The 19963-nt window shown below is 47.2% G+C and overlaps 1 protein-coding gene across 2 annotated transcripts in view; it reads right to left on the minus strand.

Annotated features, from left to right (window-relative positions):
- Nucleotides 1-486, minus strand: part of LUZP1 (leucine zipper protein 1) — an 83137-nt gene extending 82651 nt beyond the window's left edge. Inside the window, exon 1 of one of the 2 annotated variants that reach the window (XM_024766865.1) lies at nt 388-486. The gene's annotated coding sequence lies outside the window, so the exon portion shown is untranslated. The remainder of the gene's footprint in view (nt 1-387) is intronic. The other variant, XM_024766864.1, reaches the window with a different exon arrangement.
- Between the last annotated feature and the right edge of the window lie 19477 nt (nt 487-19963).

Below are 19963 nucleotides of genomic sequence, written 5' to 3' on the forward strand. Positions count from 1 at the left end.
ACACTACCCTAAAACTCTCCTCTGCTCAGCTCTTGGCCCCTAACATTTCATTTCTCCTCAGGTTCTCGCTCCCACCAAGAAGTCTCTCAAAACCTTCCCTCCCCCTTCAAAGGAAAAATCTCCAACTCCAAAAGAATTCTCAAGGTCTCTCTCCAAAGATCTCCCTTTCCGAGCTCCTTCTCCGAAATTCCGCTCAAACTCTACCCCCACCTCAACTCCACAACCCCCCAGCCCTCGCCGGGGTGCGCCCGCCGGTTCTGCCCGGTCACCACTGGGTGCCCCGACCCCTTGGCGGGGCAGGCCTCCTCGTCCGGGCGCCCTCCTCTCTCCGCTCGCCCGCCCGGCCTCCCACGCCGCGCTCCCGCCACCTCCCCACAGACTCCTCACCTCGGCGGCTACGGCCCGCGCTCCCGCCCGCCAAGGGCTCCGGCGCTCGGCTCCCGGTGGCCAGCGCCTCCTCCGGCTCCCAAGACTGACAATGAGGGGCGGAGCCAGAAGGTGACGTCAGCGTCCTGGAAGGCGGGGTCTTCGTGGGGGCGGAGCTGACAGACGGTCCCGCCTCCTTTGTCTTCTCCCCCTTCCCGGGACCTGGACTTTTCCAAGTTTTTATCGCCTGTCTAGCTAGGTGCCCAGGTCCTGTGCTACGCGCAGTGGAAAATCGAAATGGAAGACAAGACGTCCTGCTTTCAAAAGGGGCACCCTCAGGGGATTGTGGGATTAAATGAGATAATCCATGTAAAGGTATTTAGCCCAAGGTCTAGTATGGAGTAATCTCAAAAAATACTATTTCTATTACTCAGCAAAGTGTGGAAAAGGAACTCAGATTGAACTCAGGAGGCATGGGTTCCAGTCCCCAGCTCTGCTATTAATTCCATGTGTGATCCTAGATAAGTCCTTTGCCATCTATGTTCCCTCCTTTTGCCTTCTTTAAAATGGCAAGGGGCAATGACCAGATGATTTCAAAGGGCCCACCAATAATTCTATGACATTTTCCTGTGGACCTACTATGTGCAAGGTACCTAGAGCCCAGAGAAGGGAGAGGGGTCCTTTGAAGACAGCCTAAGACCCAGATCCAGCATGGTACAGAACACAGCTCTAGACACTCTCCCCTCAGATGCCCTCCCACATACTGACACAGGGTTGCATTCACAAGGTCAGACACAGATGCACTGAGGGCTGCTTCCTCTTTGACTGCAGCAGCATAGCTGGTCTCTTGAGATATCTCTTGTGTAAGCTCCTTATTGCCTATGGAATAAAGGCCAAATGCCTGGCCTGGTGTGATCTCTTCCTACCTTTACACACACACACACACACACACAAAGTTTATCCAAACTTCCCCTAGCACACCCACTGCTTTCCCACATCTGCGCATTGCTCATGCTCTTCCCTTGCTGTCTCTTCTCAGTTTACAACTCTTCCTAGTTTCTCCCAGCCAGAAGCTGACTCTCTCCCTACTCTCCCTACTCTTAATACCCATGGCATTGTGTTAACTCTCATGTGGGCATGAACACATTTTAACTTGTGTCAAACTGACCTCCCCTTTGTTTCTTAGCACTTCCTTACTTCCTTGAGGTCAGAGCCCACACATGTTTGTGGAGCTCAGGTTCTGATGCCAGAAAACCCTGGGATTATATACCCGTGTTCTGGCCCGTACTAGCTCTCTTTGAGCCTTATTCTCCTCATCTGTAAAATGGGCATATTAATACAGTCCTTGTGGTGTTCGGTTTAAAATTATATAAGACACTGTGTGGAAAGCACCAGGCACAGTTTTCCACAATGTACCTGTCATTCTTGTTTTCATTCTTTTTTTTTTTAATTTTATTTATTTATTTATTTTTGGCTGTGTTGGGTCTTCATTGCTGGGCACGGGCTTTCTCTAGTTGCAGCGAGCAGGGGCTACTCTTCCTTGTGGCACACAGGCTTCTCATTGCAGTGGCTTCTCTTGCCGCAGAGCAAGGGCTCTAGGTGCATGGGCTTCAGTAGTTATGGCATGTGGGCTCAGTAGTTGTGGCTCACGGGCTCTAGAGCGCAGGCTCAGTAGTTGTGGCACACAGGCTTAGTTGCTCCATGGCATGTAGGAACTTCCCGGACCAGGGCTCGAACCCATGTCCCCTACATTGGCAGGTGGATTCTTAACCACTGAGCCACCAGGAAAGCCCTTCATTATTATTATTATTATCATCAATATTATTTCTAGTTCCTAACACCAGATAGCATCCCTAGTGATAATCCACCTAATCATTTCATAGTGGAAGACTTTGAGGTGCTGAGAGAGGAAGAGGCTCACTGAAAGGGGCCCTGCAGAGCATGGCCATTGGAATAGAAACTGCAGTTTTTAGACCCCAGGTGGATTCTGCAGAGTTACAGCTGATACCCCAGAGTGTCTCTGTCACTCAGCACCCCTCCAGGCTGGGGACGCCTTCAAGTTCTCATCCTTTGCATCAGAGCTGACCTGGTTCTCCCTTGTGCCTCTCTTCTCTCGTTTTCCTTACAGAGAGGTGGATCTGTGTTAAACTGCCCTTGGCGACTCCGCAGTCTTCTAGCAGAACTGCAGCAAGGCCCTGGGTGTTTCCAGAGTGCTGGCCTGTGGGAAGAGGGAAAGGGCTTTGGGGTTCTGATTAATTTCCTGCGAGGGGGGACAGGCAAATGGCTGTTCTGAATTGCCTGGGCTGGTCCTCAAGAGCCCCTAACAAATCGCAGCTTATTTCTAGAATAAGAGATTCCAAAATTCAACTTCCCATGAAAGGAAGGCATGGCCACAGGATTGCTGCAGGCAAAGAAAGGGCCTTTACTGAGTTCCTGCTATGTGCTGATTCCAAGCATTGCAGACGCTTGGAAGAGAGAACCCAGGACATACAGGGGAGGTTCTGAAGACAGAACCTTCTCTCTGGGACCCATGAACTGATCAGCCACTTGTTCATTCATTCAGAGCAAAAGCTTTGGCACAGGACAGATCAGGATTCAAATCTCAGCTCCATTACTTACCAGTTGTGTGACCTTGGGCTTTCAAGTCTCTGCACCTCAGTTTCTCATCTGAAAAATGTGAATAATAATAGTATTTATTTCATTCAGGGGCTGTGAGGATCAAATGAAATCACATGTGAAAGAGCTTAGTTCAGAGCCTGGCATCTAGTTCATGCCAGGATATGGTGGCTGCTGTGACTATTCCAACATGGCCTCCCAGTAAGTCCTCTCATGTGCTGGCCTCTGGACTGGAGGTAATAGTTCCAACCATAAGAAGCTCATTTGGTAAAAGGACTGGAATAGATTTTCATGAATAGGCAAGAAAAAGTGTCTACTGGGTATTGTTAAATTAAAAAAAAAAGAGTAAGAATAAGTTGCAGAATTACAGAAGTAGTAGGATCCCATAATTATAATTTATATATAGAAAACTAAATACAATGCCTTCACCTTTTTTCCTTTCTTTTTATTTTGCGTTTCTTTGTGTGTGTGTGTGTGTGTGTGTGTGTGTGTGTGTGTATAGCGGGAATTTTCAAAAAAGACTCTACTGAATGCTAAGAGGGAGAAAGAGGATGAAGACACAGCTACAAGGTGTATCAGCAATGGGCATCTGAACCAACTGTTCATACGCCATAGAAAATTCTACAGGTTCCACCTCATTCTTCATCGCATTCCAGGGAAAGCCCCAGCCCAGACAATTCTCATCTTCTCACGTCTCCCCAGCCCTTAGCTGCACTTGAACTTTCAATGGTATAGCCAGAGGCAAGACTCTGAACAGAACTCCCAGGAACCATAGCAAGGCCAGTAGGAGACCTTTAAACAGGAAGAATCTTTTTTTGCTCCCTGTCCTGTGCCCCATCCCCACCTCCCAATCTGACCGCATCTTGTGGCTACAGTCCCTAAACCTGCCTGCACCTTCATTTCTCCTCATTATATCTTTCTGCAATTTAAATTTTTTTACAAAGAGGATGTATTACTTGGTCATCAGAAAAAAGGCAGTAAAGATGTATATAATAAGAAAGCTAACCAAGCCCGTGCTGGTTCACTTTTGTTGGTTTCCAAACAATAAATTAGAACAATGTGGTTGAGGCCAATGCTTAAGTCTCACAGGAATCATAGAAAGTAAGAGTGGGAAGGGATAGAATCACCCTCAGTTTCTCCTACCACCTCCCAAATGGCATAATTTTAAGTCCTCTCACATTTCAGACCACCCACCAACACATGTATTTCATACATTCATTCAACAAACACTTATGGATCCTTTACTATAAACCAAGCATCATATAGGTTATGAAGGTCATTATTCCTATCTTGCAGATTAGAAAAACAAGACTCAAGGAGGTAAAGTAAACTGCCCAAAGTCTCACATCTATTGGGATCTAAACCAAGACCTTCACAACATCAAAACTCAATTCCTAAAGGGTGAGGGCTAAATTCCAAAGTGAGTACCTGTGTACTTAGGCAGCCATGATTGCTGGGTGGCCTCCAGCAAGTCACTGAACTCTTCCCAGCAGCAGTTTCCCCATCTCTGTGGAGTAAGGACATACCTGCATATTTTACGTAAGTTAAGCGCTTTGTAAGTTATAACACATAATTCAAAGGGAAGTCATTATATCACTCTTCTGAGACTGATTCTCACTCATCTTTGGATCTCTTGGTGCTTTCCCCATTAGTGTTTATCCCCATTAATGTTTACCCCCCATTAACACATTTAGGACAGTCTTCCTTGCACAAGCTCATATTATACCCCCCACTAGCCTGGGACCTCCTCGAGGAGTGGAACAATGCTTATTCATTTCTAATTCCTTTCTGCCCCTAGTGCAGTGTCTGGCAGTCCCTCCATTCCTTCACTCTTTCATTTATTTCATAACAAATGGCTGAGAGCCTAACATGTGTAAGACAGCAAAGGTCCCTGCCTTCTTAGACCTTAAGACTGGTGGGGTGGAGAGACAAGAAAATATTAAGCACAGTTAATTACTTCATTAATTAACTGCATTAAATCTCACAAAGTGGGACTTCTCTGGTGGCACAATGGTTAAGAATCTGCTTGCCAATGCAGGGGACACTGGTTCAATCCCTGGTCCAGGAAGATCCCACATGCCATGAAGCAACTAAGCCCGTGCGCCACAGCTACTGAGCCTGCGCTCTGGAGCCCTCGAGCCACAACTAATGAGCCCGCATGCCACAATTACTGAAGCCCGGCGCCTAGAACTCGTGCTCCGCAACAAGAGAAGGCACCGCAATGAGAAGCCTGCACACTGCAACAAAGAGTAGCCCCCACTCATCGCAAGTAGAGAAAGCCCGTGCGCAGCAATGAAGACCCAACGCAGCCAAAAATAAATTAAAAAAAAAAATCTCACAAAGTATCAGCCCAGGTGCAATGAGAGCTTGGGGGACGTGTTGTGGGGACCTAAGTGAATCCAGGACATAGGGAAGGCTTCCTAGAGGAGGTGGCCTTGAGGCCTAGAGATGTTAAGAAATTTGTTCAGTGTCACACAGCTGTTGAGTGGAAAAGCTGGGATTTTAACCCAGAACACTTGACTCCACACCCATATTCTTCTACTAAACAACACTGCCTTTTATCTCCTCCCTCCTATTCTTCCCTGGCTCTTATTGGTGAAAGGGAGCAAGGTCTGTCTAACACGGGATGCTCAAAAGCAATGTTTTTCCAAGATTGGGGGATCAGGGCCCCCTTTGAGAATCTGGTGAAATCCATGAATCATCTCCCATGTATACACGTATACAGACAGACCCACAAAGTCTTGCCTGCAGTTTCAGGGTTCATAGGCATCCTGACGCCCAGGTTTAGAACTCACACCATGGGGACCATAGCACTTTACAGTGAGATTCTCAGAACCACAGAAAGAGATACCAGGGCCCCATGGGGACCTCAAATTCAGAGACAGACCCCAAGATTCTATAAAAAGATTCTGAAGATCCAGGCGAAAGAGCCTGGGATCCTATAGAGACCCCAAGTCCTTCCCCTGCAGAGACGTTAAGATGCCACATAGATTGCAGAGGAGGCTCAGGCCTGGACAAAGCTGGTGTCCCCACAGGGGAACCCGTGGGCCTTGGAAAGCTATGGTAAGACCTTTTTTGGGTCACTGACACCTTTGAGGAAAAATGCAACACACAAGATGCTGTACACAAAATCAAGGCTTTCACAGACCTCTAGGAGGCCATCAGTAACCCCCAGAATCAGGCCTCCTGTTCTTGGGCCTCCACAAGAACCTGAAGCCCCTCAAGAACCTGGACCAGGACCACAGACTCAAGGCACAAACTCTAGGGTCAAACAGACCACGGGTCGAATTCTGGCCCTGCTGTTTACTAGCCATGACCTTGGGCCACTCACCTACAAACCCTCAGGCCTCAGCGTCTCACCTCCCAAAAGAAAGGGTCGGACACCTCTCCCTCCCCAGTCCAAGCCCCCGCGGCGTGGGCTCCGGAGCGGGTGGGGTGTAGGCGCCTGCGGGACCCAGTCTCTCCGCTCCGGCGCCCGGGAGGGACCAGGACTGCAGCACTTTCCTGCAATGCTAATGGGCCGACTGCAGCGGGAGTGCGGGCGGCGCTGAAAAAGAAGCCGGCGGGGCCGTTCCCACCCGCCGGGCAGGGCGTTCCCGCCGGCCGGCTTCCTGCAGTCGGGGGCAGCGGAGGGGGTAGGCGCGGAGGGGCCGCGGGGCCCGGCAGGCCTGGTTCCTGGCTTTCTCTCCACGTTTCCTGAGCAGGACCGGCCGGGGGATGGGACCCAGCACAAACGTCCTTCCTGGGAGCGCAGCCAGGAAATCGCGTCCTGGTTCGCTCAGGTTCCTCCTCTGTCCGGGAAGGTGCCGATTGCGGTCCGTAATCTTCTCGTACTTACCCACTGGGTGTGATGCGACCCGCTTACCGCTTCGGGAAGCTGAGAGCTGAAAAGGCAGACCCCAGACCCTACAACACAGCAAGATTCCAGCCCCGTGATTGAAGTTAATTCCATCCTACGGATGAGAAAACTGAGGCTTGAAAAAATGAAGTGACTTACCCAAGGCCTTCATAAAAACATTACTGCAAATAAAGTGTTCACTACCTACCAGGCGCTGCGCTACAAATGCTCTAAATGTAATTGTATCATTGAGTCCTCAGAACCTATGAAGATAACTATTGTCCCTGTTTTATAAATGAGGAGACTGAGAACCAGAGAAGCCAAGTGGCTTCTCCGATGTCTCACAGCTAGGAATTAAATGCCAATCTCCTGTTTCCAGAGCTCAGGCCATTCCACTATCCTGCGTCCCAGATGTCCTATTTCAACGCATTACAGCGAGTAACCTGAGAATCAGAACCCTGTCTCCTTTGTCTTTGGGTCCCCCAAACCCCACTTGGAACCTGACACAAAATAGGCACTCGGAGATGACTCTGGAGCCTAGCACAGAAGCTCAAAGTTAGAAGGACTAGTAGGAAGCATCTAGCCTGACTTACTTCTAGAACCTTCAGCCAAGTGAAAATTCAGCCTCTGCTTCAATACTTCCTGTCATGAGGAACTCTCCCTCTCGCATCATAATCCATTCCCCTGTTGGACAAATATGTTTGGTCTAAAATATAAATACTTCATTTTGCTCATGGTTCCTTGTAAACAGAGGAAGAACATTTCCCTCCTCTTGGGCATTATACACACCGCATGGTATCCTTAGCCATTTTATAAGGGTTCAATAATTTTAAGTCCTTGTGAACTGGAACAATGCCAGCTATTTACCAGAGATGTTCCCCTTTCATGTGTAGAGTTGTTTCAGAGCAAAGCAGCCAGCCCAGACTACATTTTCCAGCACCTCTTGCAACTAAGTATGTGACAATGGGATATGGGCAGAGACAATGTGTGCCGTGTCCAGGCCAAATACAAGTTAAGAACTATGTATGCTTTCTCAAAGCTCTCTCATTTCTCTCCCATCTGCTAACTGGATGCCAACACCACATGAACCTGGGAAACCACATGCTGAACACAGCAGAGCCTTGGTCAGCCTGGGTTTCACCCAAGTCACTCGACTGAATGGTACCCACATTGAACCAACTTCTATTTAGTGTTTAGGCATTGAGATCTCAGGATTTCTCTATTACAGCAGTTAGCATAACTTAACTAACACTGGGACCAACTTAGGTTCATTGTTATGTCCTCCACTTCACAAAGCATGATGTCGGTCACAGAAAAGTTGCTCAAAAGACATCCATCTAGCACTGACTGTGTCCACCTGGTTCAGCTGGGCAGAAATAGTCTGTTCATCTCACTGATGCATTATGTCTTGTCTATTCCAAAAAGGGTTTTGCATTGCAGCTGCAAGCCTATTTGATGGATAATTAAAGAGCAAGAATCAAGAAGTAATGAAAGCCTGGACCAAAGGGCAGTGGAGAAGGAGGGAAGAAAGGTGAAAAATTGACTAATAATAGCAGAAATGCTAGGTCAAGTTTTCTAAGGACAGCAACTGTGACAGAGCAAAAACCATGGCTCTGAGTTTCCTGGCAGTCAAAGCAAAGAGGGAAACAGGATGAGTTACAAATTATATGGGAAGTAGTAAACATGTGATTAAGCACACAAACCCCAGAGCCAGACTGTGTTGTTTTGAAGCCCAACTCTACCACTTACTTAGGCAGTTATTTAACTTCTCTGTGCTTCTGTTTTTCATCTAAAAAATGGGGATGATATAATAATAATACCCCTCTCTTAGGGTCATTGGGAGGATTAAATGAGCCAAGGCGTATTCAGTTCTTATAACAGGCCTGTCACGTGGTGAATTCTATATAAGAATTAGCTATTGCTACAGTCTGATTGGAAGAATCAGGTCAGTGATGTGGAAGAGACAATTTTTTCCCTGTACTAAACTCTCAGAGGTGTGTATTATATAAGGGACCCCAACTAATACAATGGTCTGTGCCTCAATCAGACTTATGACAACTGCTGGGCCCTGTATCCCATGGTCATTTCTCTTATTGGCTTTTGGTCCAGACAAGCCTTGGCATTCTACTCACTAGGTAACTCTGGGGGCAGATTGTTCGGGTGCCCTAAGTGCCTTTCTGATGACCTGTCCACAAGGCAGGTGAGTGTCATGGTGACAAGCAAAGGGGCTGGTGTCAGACCCAGGTACATTTGTTAACCTCTTCAAGCCTCAGTTTCTTCATCCATACAGTGAAGACAACAACAAATAGTACCTACCTAAGAGAGCTTCTATAAAGATTCCATGAAAGAATAGATACAAAACCCTTACCACAATGACCGGAACTATGGGAAGATTGTACTACACCAGCACTCACAAAAATAAGGGAGAAACTGACAAAATTAAAATAAGGAATCTCACCTGAGATCCCTGGAGTACGGAGAATCATTTTTAATGCTTTAAAAATTGAAACAGTTAAGACTCCAGGCTTCCACTGCAGGGGGCATGGGTTGATCCCTGGTCAGGGAACTAAGATCCTGCATGCTGCATGGCTAAAATAAATAAATAAATAAACATAAAATTTTGTTTAAAAGTGGAACAGAAATGGTAATTTCCCACAGAATGTGGCCCTGGGCTGACCAAGGCATCATTTCTTTGCTTCTGGCTGGAATTCCCTTGGCCTGATTCAGTGTGGTGTGCAGCCCAGGCTGGCCTGTTTTTGGAGCCACCCTGGCCTGATGAGGTGCTGCAGAGCCAAAATGACCACCGTGCCACAGCAAAAGACTGTTTTTGAGGGGAGTTGAGAACCGGAAGCTCCCCCTTGGGCTTCCATGTGTTGGGTGCTTCCTTGGTACCCAGCACTGCACTGAGCATATTACGTTGCCATGACAACAGCTTCAAGGGGTGAGCCCTACTGGCAACCACATTTTATGGATGAGTAAACTGAATATCAGAGAAGCAAAGTGACCTGTCTAGGGTCACACAGCTAAGAACTGGCTAGGCTGGGACACGAGAGAGATGTGTGTTTCTAACCATTAGACCACACTGCATCTCCCCTGCACCCTGGCCCAGGATCTTGTCTCTCTCATTAGCCTAGGCTATCTGTTTTCCTCAAGGATCTTCTAGGAAACACCCACTGTAGGGACCACCTTCTCCTCCTGTCTGGGCAGCCCCTTACCCTGTGAGAACTATCTCCTGGACAAGACAGACAAGTGTTAATGGTGTGCCTTAAGCTGGTCAGAAGCTCTGAGTGGATGGAAAATCCGCCACCATCGCCATCACAGAGTCCAGTCTCAGCTCTCATTCGCTCAGCCTCCTGGCTGGTCTCTCTCTCTGCCTCCAGGCTCCCCCACCTCCATTCTTCCCTTCACCTGCAATCAGGGTGATGGCTCTCAACACTTACCTAACCAAGTTATCCCCCTTCTGAATAACCTTCAGTAGCTCCCTATTGCTCCCAGGATAAAGTTCAAAGTCAATCGTTTGGTATAGCCCTCAAGGCCTAGCCTACTTCTCCAACCCTCTCTTTGCTCTCAGGCATCTTTGGCCCCCATCACCCCAAACATTCATAGTTCCCAGCCCCAGAGCCTTTGCACATGAGGTTCCTGTGTGATGTGAGGTGAACGAGCTGCCAGGCCTAAGCTGTGTTGTGAGATTGTCAGATTCCATTAACCTCATCTCCCTGCCCTCTAACCGAGACGTCTCTGCCAGCAGGAGTTGCCCACCATCCACCTGGAAAAGGGACCAGCCAGGAAGAGGGCATAAGCAACTCGGGCTCTGTGTAGAGCCCTGGGAAATGAGGACCTTGTCTTGCATCCACTCTACGTGTTAGAAGCTAGGTGTCATGATAAAGCAGCAGTGGGGAGCTAGATTTCCTACCAAGTCTACGTGACACCTGTATCCAAGTTTTTTTTTTTTTTTTTTTTTTTTTTTTTTTTTTTGTACGCGGGCCCCCCACCGCACCGGGGCACGAACCCGCGTCCCCTTCATCGGCAAGCGGACTCTCAACAACTGCGCCACCAGGGAAGCCCTGTATCCAAGTTTTTAACAATTCCCCAAGGCAGTCTCCTTATTTGAGGCAGAATTCACCTCTGTATATGTATATAATGTATACAGTTGCCTGAGTGCTGTCCCAGAGCAGGCAGTCTTCCCACCTCATTATTTCCACTTGCTAAGAATAATTGCTCTGAATGAGGAAGGCGCCCACTCATCGTTGATTCCTGTGCTTTTCTCCGGTGCCCCCGTGCCACCTGGTGGGCATATATGGAATAGACCAGGATTTCTGCCGACAGCTCTGAGGAAGAAGGCCTAGGGTAGGTGCCCTTAGCCAAATTCTCCAGGATGGCATTTTCATCTCAGTCTACATTCCCCTCTGAGACCCCAGGGCTCACCTGCACCTGAGGTCCTGAAAAATGCAGAAGCTGATTCTGTCTCACTGTGGAATCTTGGGTCTGTCACGGCCCCTCTCTGGGCTCAGGTTCCACATCTATAAAAAAAGGACCTGAAGAAATTGGGCCCTACCAGCTCTGACATTCTAGGATCTGTGTCTAAAGTTCATTAAGTGGGAACTTCCCTGTTGGCACAGTGATTAAGAATCCACCTTCCAATGCAGGGGACGCGGGTTCGATCCCTGGTCAGGGAACTAAGATCCCACATGCCGCGGGGCAACTAAGCCCACGCACAACTACTGAGCTCGCATGCCTCAACAAGAGAGCCGGCGTGCAGCAAACTACAGAGCCCACGTGCTCTGGAGCCCGCATGCCACAACTAGAGAGGGAAAAAAAGAAAAAAACCGCACACCACAACTAGAGAGAAGCTCATGCGCCGCAACTAGAGAGAAGCCTGTGCACAGCAATGGAGACCTGACGCAGCCAAAAAACTGAAAAAGAAAATAAATTTAAAAATAATAATAATAATAAATAAAGTTCACTTAAGTGACCTGTGGCTCTGCTTCCTTCTTTAGCTCAATGGGAAGAATGTAAATTCCAGGGGGGCAGGGAAGTTGCTGGCTTATTCACTCTCTATCACAAGTGCATGGGACAGTGCTTCAAACATAGAGATTTACTGGGTTTGAGGCTGTATTAATAGAAGCACTGTGTGTACAATGAAGGAGGTAACACTCCTGTCCGTGTCTGGAGTTCCGAGTTCCATTTGGGATCAGAACTTTGAAAGGGACATGGAGAAAGTGTAAGTCATTCATAGGGGGATGAAGAAAATAATAGCTGAAAGGGGGACCACAAAACTACACAGTATGGGGGAACAGTTGAAGAAGCCAGAATATTGAATCTGGTATGAAAAAGACTCAGGGGGTACATCTTCCTTTAAATATCTGAAGAGGGCATCTGGGGAAAAGAAATGGGAGAACTAGGAATTAGGGTTGTTACTTTAAGGGAACAGATATTTCTTTCCCCAAAACCAAAAGAAGTTTTCAGTCTGAGCTACATAAAGAACAGACCTGAATTTGAATCCCAGTCTGTCCCTAACTAGTTTTGTAACCTTGGGCAAGTTTCTTTATCACATTAAGCCTTGGTTCTCTCATCTGTAAAATGGGTATAATGTGGAGCACACAGGACTGTTGCGAGGATAGAATGATATAAAACATTTTTAAAGTGCCTAGTGCAAGGCCTAGTGCCTGGTTAGTGCTGAAGGAGTGTTGCTGTGGTTAAAAACATAGAGAGGGAGTGGGTACACTGTCACTGGAAGTGTAAGCAGAGGTTCGAGGATAACGTGGCAGGAATGGGAAGGAGTCAAGCAGCTAGTGGGACTGTGGCTCGGGGAAGTGGTGCAGGCTGGTAGCTAGTAGTACTGGCTCTTGGTCACAATGATTAGATGTTTATCTTGGCTTTGCAATTTAATTGCTGTGCAAATTACTTAACCATTCTGAGCCTCAATCTCCCCAGCTGCAAAATGGGGATAAGTAGTTCCCACCTCACCGAGTTGTTGGGGGACGAAGCAGTCAAAATGTGAGCGGCTTCTCTGATGTTAATGATCTGATTGGGATTGTCCTGGATGACCTTGAAGGTCCCCTCCCATCTGATATTCTCCAGGTCTGGAATCCCTGCTCTTGCCCTTGGGAGCAGACTGCAGGGGGCCCTGGGGAAGCAGGTAAATGCACTGTCCTAAGACTCCCAGATGCAGAAGACTCCTTGCATCTGCTCCTTGCCAGGGGCAGTGTAAACAGGGCACTGTCCCTTTCCCTCCCCCACAAGCCAGCCCTTCCTGTGACAGGAAGGTGGCTAGGATGGCATCTGAGGAAGCTGAGGGGGCAGGACACAGGATGGGTTACGGGACAGGACAGTGGTGGACAGGCTGTCTGGTTTTCTAATCTGCTTGTGCACTTTGGTCCCCAGATAAACTGTGAGCTCTGTGAGGGATCCAACTGCTGTACAGGGTACAGAAATTAGCCAATAGCCTAGGGAGGATCAGAAGTTGCCAAATGGCAGCCCAGGGGCCAGATCCGGCTCACAGGTTTGTTTAGTTGTCTGCACCGTGGTTTGTTTTTTAAATTAGTTGTCAACATTTAAAAATAAGGGGATTGCATTAAAAATCCCAATTCCTTACTCTCTTCAAAGTCAGCAGAGCTGACACATTTCTGTATGGCACAAGTTAGTGAGAGATGAGTAGTAGCTGCCACCTTTAGTTAGGGCATACGAGCTCCAGTCACCAGAGTCCCCACACCTCCCAGTTGTATCACACCAGTCAGCTTCACTCACTTATGAATGTGCAAATTACTTAACCATTCTGAGCCTTAGTCCCTTGAGTTTATGATCCCTGGGATAGAGGGATAGCTAAGCAATATCTAAGGACAATGGGACAAATCCCAGCCTGGTTATGTGATTCATGAGTGCTCTGAACTCCACTTCCTCATCTGTAAAAGGGGCAGAAGGACACAGATCCCTCCCAGAGCTGATATGAAGATTACTTAAGAAAATGTCTGTAAATCACCTGGAACATAGGTGCTCAACAAAAATTCCTTGTGAGTATACCACGGCCCAGGCTCATCCAATACTCTCCCTGGTTTTGAATGCTATAGTCCTGGGCACAGTGCCAGGTCCCAATCACCCTATGAGGCTAGAGTAATTGTTATACACACCATACAGAAGAGCAAACTGAGGCACAGAGAGATATTAAGCAAGTAAATGGAAGAGCTAGCATGCATAGCCCAGTTTGTCTGATTCCCAAACCTGTGCTTTTCCCTCACAGCCACACGCCATTTTGGCCCTGACCACATCCACTGGGGTTGAGTGTGAATTCTGAGGTATAACTAACTATAGGGCTGGAATTCTAGCTCTACTAACATTTACTAGCAGTGTGACACTGGACAAATTATCTAATTTCTTGGGACTTCCAGTATTTTATCTGGAGGATAGGAAAAGGACCATCTTCATGTGGGTTAAATGAGTTAAATGCACATAAGATACTTAGGGCAGTACCTGGGTACACAGCAAGAGCTCAATAAATGCTAGCTATTGTTATCATTAATTCAGCACTGGCTGCGTGCCAGGTACTAAGAGTACAGAGATCAATGAGAGTCCCTGTGGGGCTCAAGATGAGAGATCATAGGCCAGAATGATGTGCTGTCAGGGAGCCTGGCTGTGGAAGCAGAGCGGGGTAGTGGTTAACTTTACGTGTCAGTTTATCAGGACCACAGTGCCCAGACATTTGGTCAAATATTATTCTGGATGTTTCTGTGAGGGTGTTTTTGGATAAGATGGACATCTAAGCCAGTGGACTTTGAGTAAAGCAGATTTCTCTCCATAATGTGGGTGGGCCTCATCCAATCAGTTGAAGGCCTGCATAGAACAAGATGGCTGACATCCCCTAAGGAAGAGAGACTTCTCCAGAAGATGGCCTTTGGGCTTCACCAGCAACATTGGCTCTTCTGCACCAGACTGCTTTTGGACTCAAGGTGGAACCCTTTTGTCTGAATCTTCAGTCTGTCATCCTCCCCATCAGATTTTGGACTCATCAAGCCTCCACAATTGTGTAAGTCAATTCCTTGAAATAATTCTCTTTTTATATAAATGCACATCCTATTTGTTCTATGTCTCTGGAGAACCCTGACTAAAAGAGGGTGGGGTAGTACCAATACCTTTGGCAGTGCTAGCCTGGAGAAAGTTGTCCAAGGGCCCTGACCCTCTCCCTTATAGATGTAACTGTCTTTAATATTTGGGATTCATTTACTACGAGGATCCCACAAAGCTGGGAGAGATAGCACCTATAGAGGCTGACAGAATCAGGATTCAAAACCCACTTAATCTTCAGAATGATGTGTAGGAACCTGCAAGAAGAAATGTAACATGGATCAGTGAAAAGTCCTCCCCTTGGGCTCAATTGTGCAGAGACAGAATCAGGGACCGGGGGCAGGAGAATGTAGCCAGCTGGAAAGCACTAGGTGTGTATAAGACTTGGCACTTTAGTTTGACAACAAGTGCAATATGGGCCAATTCCTTCCTGGGCTACATTAAGTTCTGACGAGGCATGAGGCTGATCAACCTGGGGAGACACAGCCCTGGCCTCCAGGTTTCAAAAAGGCAGGATAGGGACGGGCAGGTGGAAGTTACTGGAAATCAGATTTGGGCCCAGTGGGAAGAACAGTCAGTACTGACCAAGATGGCCTGGGTGTCTCATGGGCACTGATCTCCCTGTCACCAAGAATGTTCTAGGAGTTATCCCTTCTTCACGATGTAACCAAGACAGTGCTGTGAAGACAAAGAGCATGCACTTTGGATGGGATGGACCTAGATTCAAACTAGTTAGTGTGACTGTGACCTCAGATGAGTCACCCTGAGCCCATGGACCTCAGGGAGTACCCATGCTGCACTGGAAATCCCTGGGTTGCCTCTTAAAGCAGCCAACGAATATAATCTGTTTATCACACTGGCTGGCTCACACTGAGAAACATCCTCTGGCTGTCCTCACCTCCCTGCCCAAGGCGCCAAGCCCGTGCCAACCCAAGAGTGCCTCGTGCTGCCCAGACTTGCTGCCATCCAACCCATGAGAGGACCGGGTAGCAAGAGAGAGGTGTGTCCTCCTGCTATCTGTCTCGAAGCGTTCAGTAGCAAGTAACAGGAAAATCCAGCGAAGGGTGTTTAAATCATAAGGATGATTACTGCTCACTTAACAAGTAATCTGAGACAGGCAGTCCCAGGGAAGCTTTGGTACCTCAGTGATGCAATCAAGGAAGTGGGCTTGCTCTTCCTCCTCTGCCATCCTCGGGGCAACCACAATGTTTTCCTGCAGGATTACAGGATGGCTGCCCAAGCTTCCCATCCTCACCGGACAGCTCCCAAGAAGGAAGAACATTTTTAGAACTTTTTTTTCCTCGCCATGTCTCTCTTTTCCTTCAAGGAGCATCTTTCCAAAAGCCCTAGCAACTTTCCCTTATATCTTTTTATTTTATTTATTTATCTTTTAAAATTGAAGTATAGTTGATTTACAATGTTGTGTTTCCCCTTATATCTTGAATAACCAGCTTCTCCGGGTTGGCAGGGTACTTCTCCATTTTGTACCTAAATTCTCAGATCCTGGGAACCCCCTTGGTCTCTGGCAGATCTGACCAGTTGGTTTCCCTACTTATAACCCATTGGCCAGAACTGGGTCACATATCCATCCCTTGACCAAACCCTAGTAAAGGGAATGGAAGTATTCCAACTGGTTTAAACCAATCAGGATTCACCTCCTGGGGGAACTGGCATGTTGCCATTTGACCTGATTGATGGCAGGAAGCAGGATTGGCTGCTAGACGTGAATCCTGCAGTGTCTGCCACACTTGCGTACGTCAGAAATTAGCAAATTCCTGTCCTAGACAAGGCTCTGCTCTCCCCCAGCATCAACGCCATCACGCTGTGCGTGTGTTTGTGACTAATTGTGAAAGAATTAGGAGCATGACCAGGATGTTGGCAGAGGGGGAAGGAGTAAAGCCCTAAATACCGGCTTCCTCTGTGGTCATGGGAAATAAGTTTATTTTTAATCTGATCTTCATGTGGCCTAATTAGTGTGCAGTTCTCCAGGCATGGGCAGCTTTCAGGTAATAATAAGAAAGAGCAGAAAACAGCTGACCTTTCTCCTAAGCTGGTCTATCCTTTGACAGTCCCTGGGTAGAAACTGTGGAGGAGGGGGCATCTGAGCAGAACGACAGAGGGCCTGGGCTGAGTGCAGGCTAAGGGGTCAGCCCAGACCTGGCTCCTTGGGGACACTGGGGTAACCCAGCCTCCTCACTCACCTCTTGCCTCAGCTACACTCAGGACAGAACTGCCCTGAGTCTGACCTAGGTCTACCTGACACCAAATCTCATGATATGTGAGGTTCCAGCCACAGGAACAAGTTACCTTCTCTTAAAACTTTAAAGACAAAGACATTGAGAATAAGTCATTTATAAACCTGGAAACGGTGTTTCATTCATTCATTCAAACAAATATTTATTGCGTATCTACCATGTCTAGGCACTGAAGTGTGCTGGCAATCAAACAATGATACATGATAAGTAAGATCCCCACCCTTAAGAAGCTGACACCCTAGAGGTGACAGACAAACAATAAGCAAGAACTAATATATATCATCATCAGTAATAAATATAATAAAGTCAGAGAAGGGGATAGAGATGGCTGGGTAGATGGAGGGGAGGGGTGCCTGCTCTTCTGAGGTCTTCTGACTACAGCCTGTGAGCTGCCACCTATTTTAGTAAATAACATTCTAGTGGAATATAGCCAAGTTCATTGATTTATGTATTGTCTATGGCTGCTTTCATGCTACAATGGCAGAGTTGAATAATTACAACACAGATTCTATGACCTGTGAAGCTGAAAATATTTACTCTCTGGCCCTTAAAAAAAAAGTTTGCCATGACAGGGAGATACCATTTCACACCCACTAGAATGGCTATAATCAAAGACAGACAATAACAAGAAAGAGTGAGAATGTGAACAAACTGGAACCCTCACACACTGATAATGGGAATGTAAAATGGTACAGCCACTTTGGAAAAGTCTGGCAGTTCCTCAACAGGGTAGACAGAGTTACCATATGACCCAGCAACTCCACTCCTAGCTATATACCTAAGAGAAATGAAAGCATACGTCCACACAAAAACTTATACCACAAAGTTCAGAGCAGCAGTATCCAGAGTAGCCAAAGTGGAAACAACCGACACGTCCATCAATAGATAAATGAATAAATAAAATGTGGTATAGTCATACAATGGAATATTATCTGACAATAAAAGGAAATGTAGGGGGCTTCCCTGGTGGCGCAGTGGTTGAGAGTCCGCCTGCTGATGCAGGGGACGCGGGTTCACACCCCGGTCCGGGAAGATCCCACATGCCGCGGAGCAGCTAGGCCCGTGAGCCATGGCCGCTGAGCCTGTGCGTCCAGAGCCTGTGCTTCACAACAGGAGAGGCCACAACAGTGAGAGGCCCGCGTACCGCAAAAAAAAAAAAAAAAAAAAGGAAATGTAGGGACTGCCCCCCAATGCAGGGGGCCCGGGTTCGCTCCCTGGTCGGGGAACTAGGTCCCACATGCATGCTGCAACTAAGAAGCCCACGTGCCGCAACTAAGACCTGGAGCAACCTAAATAAATATTAAAGAAAAAAAAAGAAATGTAATAGTGATGTATGCTACAATATGGATCAACTGTGAAAAGAAAGAAGCCAGTCACAAAGTACCACGTATTGTATGATTCAATTTGTATGAAATATCCAGAAGAGTCCATCTACAGTGACAGAAATAGATTACTGATCGCCTAGGGAGAGAGAGGAGGGCAATGATGGCTAAAGTGTGCACGGTTTCTTTTTGGGGTGATGAAAACTGATTGCGGTGACGGTTCCACAACTCTGAAAATACTGAAAGGCATGGAATTGTACCGTTTAAATGGGTGAATTTATGGTATATGAATTATATCCCAATAAAGCTGTTTTTTGTTTTACATCTTTACTGGAGTATAATTGCTTTACAATGGTGTGTTAGTTTCTGCTTTATAACAAAGTGAATCAGTTATACATATACATATGTTCCCATATCTCCTCCCTCCTGCGTCTCCCTCCCTCCCACCCTCCCTATCCCACCCATCCGGGTGGTCACAAAGCACCTAGCTGATCTCCCTGTGCTCTGCGGCTGCTTCCCACTAGCTATCTATTTTACGTTTGGTAGTGTATATATGTCCATGGCACTCTCTCACTTTGTCCCAGCTTACCCTTCCCCCTCCCCATATCCTCAAGTCCATGCTCTAGTAGATCTGTGTCTTTATTCCCATCTTACCCCTAGGTTCTTCATGACATTTTTTTTTCTTACATTCCATATATATGTGTTAGCATACGGTATTTGTCTTTCTCTTTCTGACTTACTTCACTCTGTATGACAGACTCTAGGTCCATCCACCTCACTACAAATAACTCAATTTCATTTCTTTTTATGGCTGAGTAACATTCCATTGTATATATGTGCCACATCTTACGAATAAAGCTGTTTTTAAAAGGTTTACCAACCTTTGTTCTAGACAGTTAGGGAAGGCCTCGAGGTGGTGGCATTTGAGCCTCTTCTTTTGTAATTGGCTCAAAGTTCTCAAATAGTAACAGGTGGCATTTTACTGAGCACTTACGTGCCAGGCACTGTGTGAAGCATTTTGCAAATCACTGCCTCATTTAATCCTCACAAAGATCCTACGGCTTAAATACTGACAACTCCATTTAACAGATGAAGAAACTGGAGCACAGAGAGATTAGGGGACTTGCCCCAGGTCACACAGTTGATAAATGGCAGAACCGGGATCCAACCCCACGTATGCCTTTTTTTTTTTTTTTTTGCGGTACGCAGGGCTCTCACTGTTGTGGCCTCTCCCGTTGCGGAGCACAGGCTCCGGACGCACAGGCTCAGCGGCCATGGCTCACGGGCCCAGCCGCTCCGCGGCATGTGGGATCTTCCCGGACTGGGGCACAAACCCGTGTCCCCTGCATGGGCAGGCGGACTCTCAACCACTGCGCCACCAGGGAAGCCCCAACCCCATGTATTTCTGACCTCAAAGCCTGTGCCTTTAACCACTGAGACACACTGTATGTACATAGTTCCCTGTCCAGTCTCTGGATTCCTGATCTTTCCCGGATCAGATCAGGAAG

This window comes from Neophocaena asiaeorientalis, unplaced genomic scaffold (assembly GCF_003031525.2).
Source record: "Neophocaena asiaeorientalis asiaeorientalis breed wild unplaced genomic scaffold, Neophocaena_asiaeorientalis_V1.1 scaffold79, whole genome shotgun sequence".
In the NCBI taxonomy this organism is placed as follows: domain Eukaryota; kingdom Metazoa; phylum Chordata; class Mammalia; order Artiodactyla; family Phocoenidae; genus Neophocaena; species Neophocaena asiaeorientalis.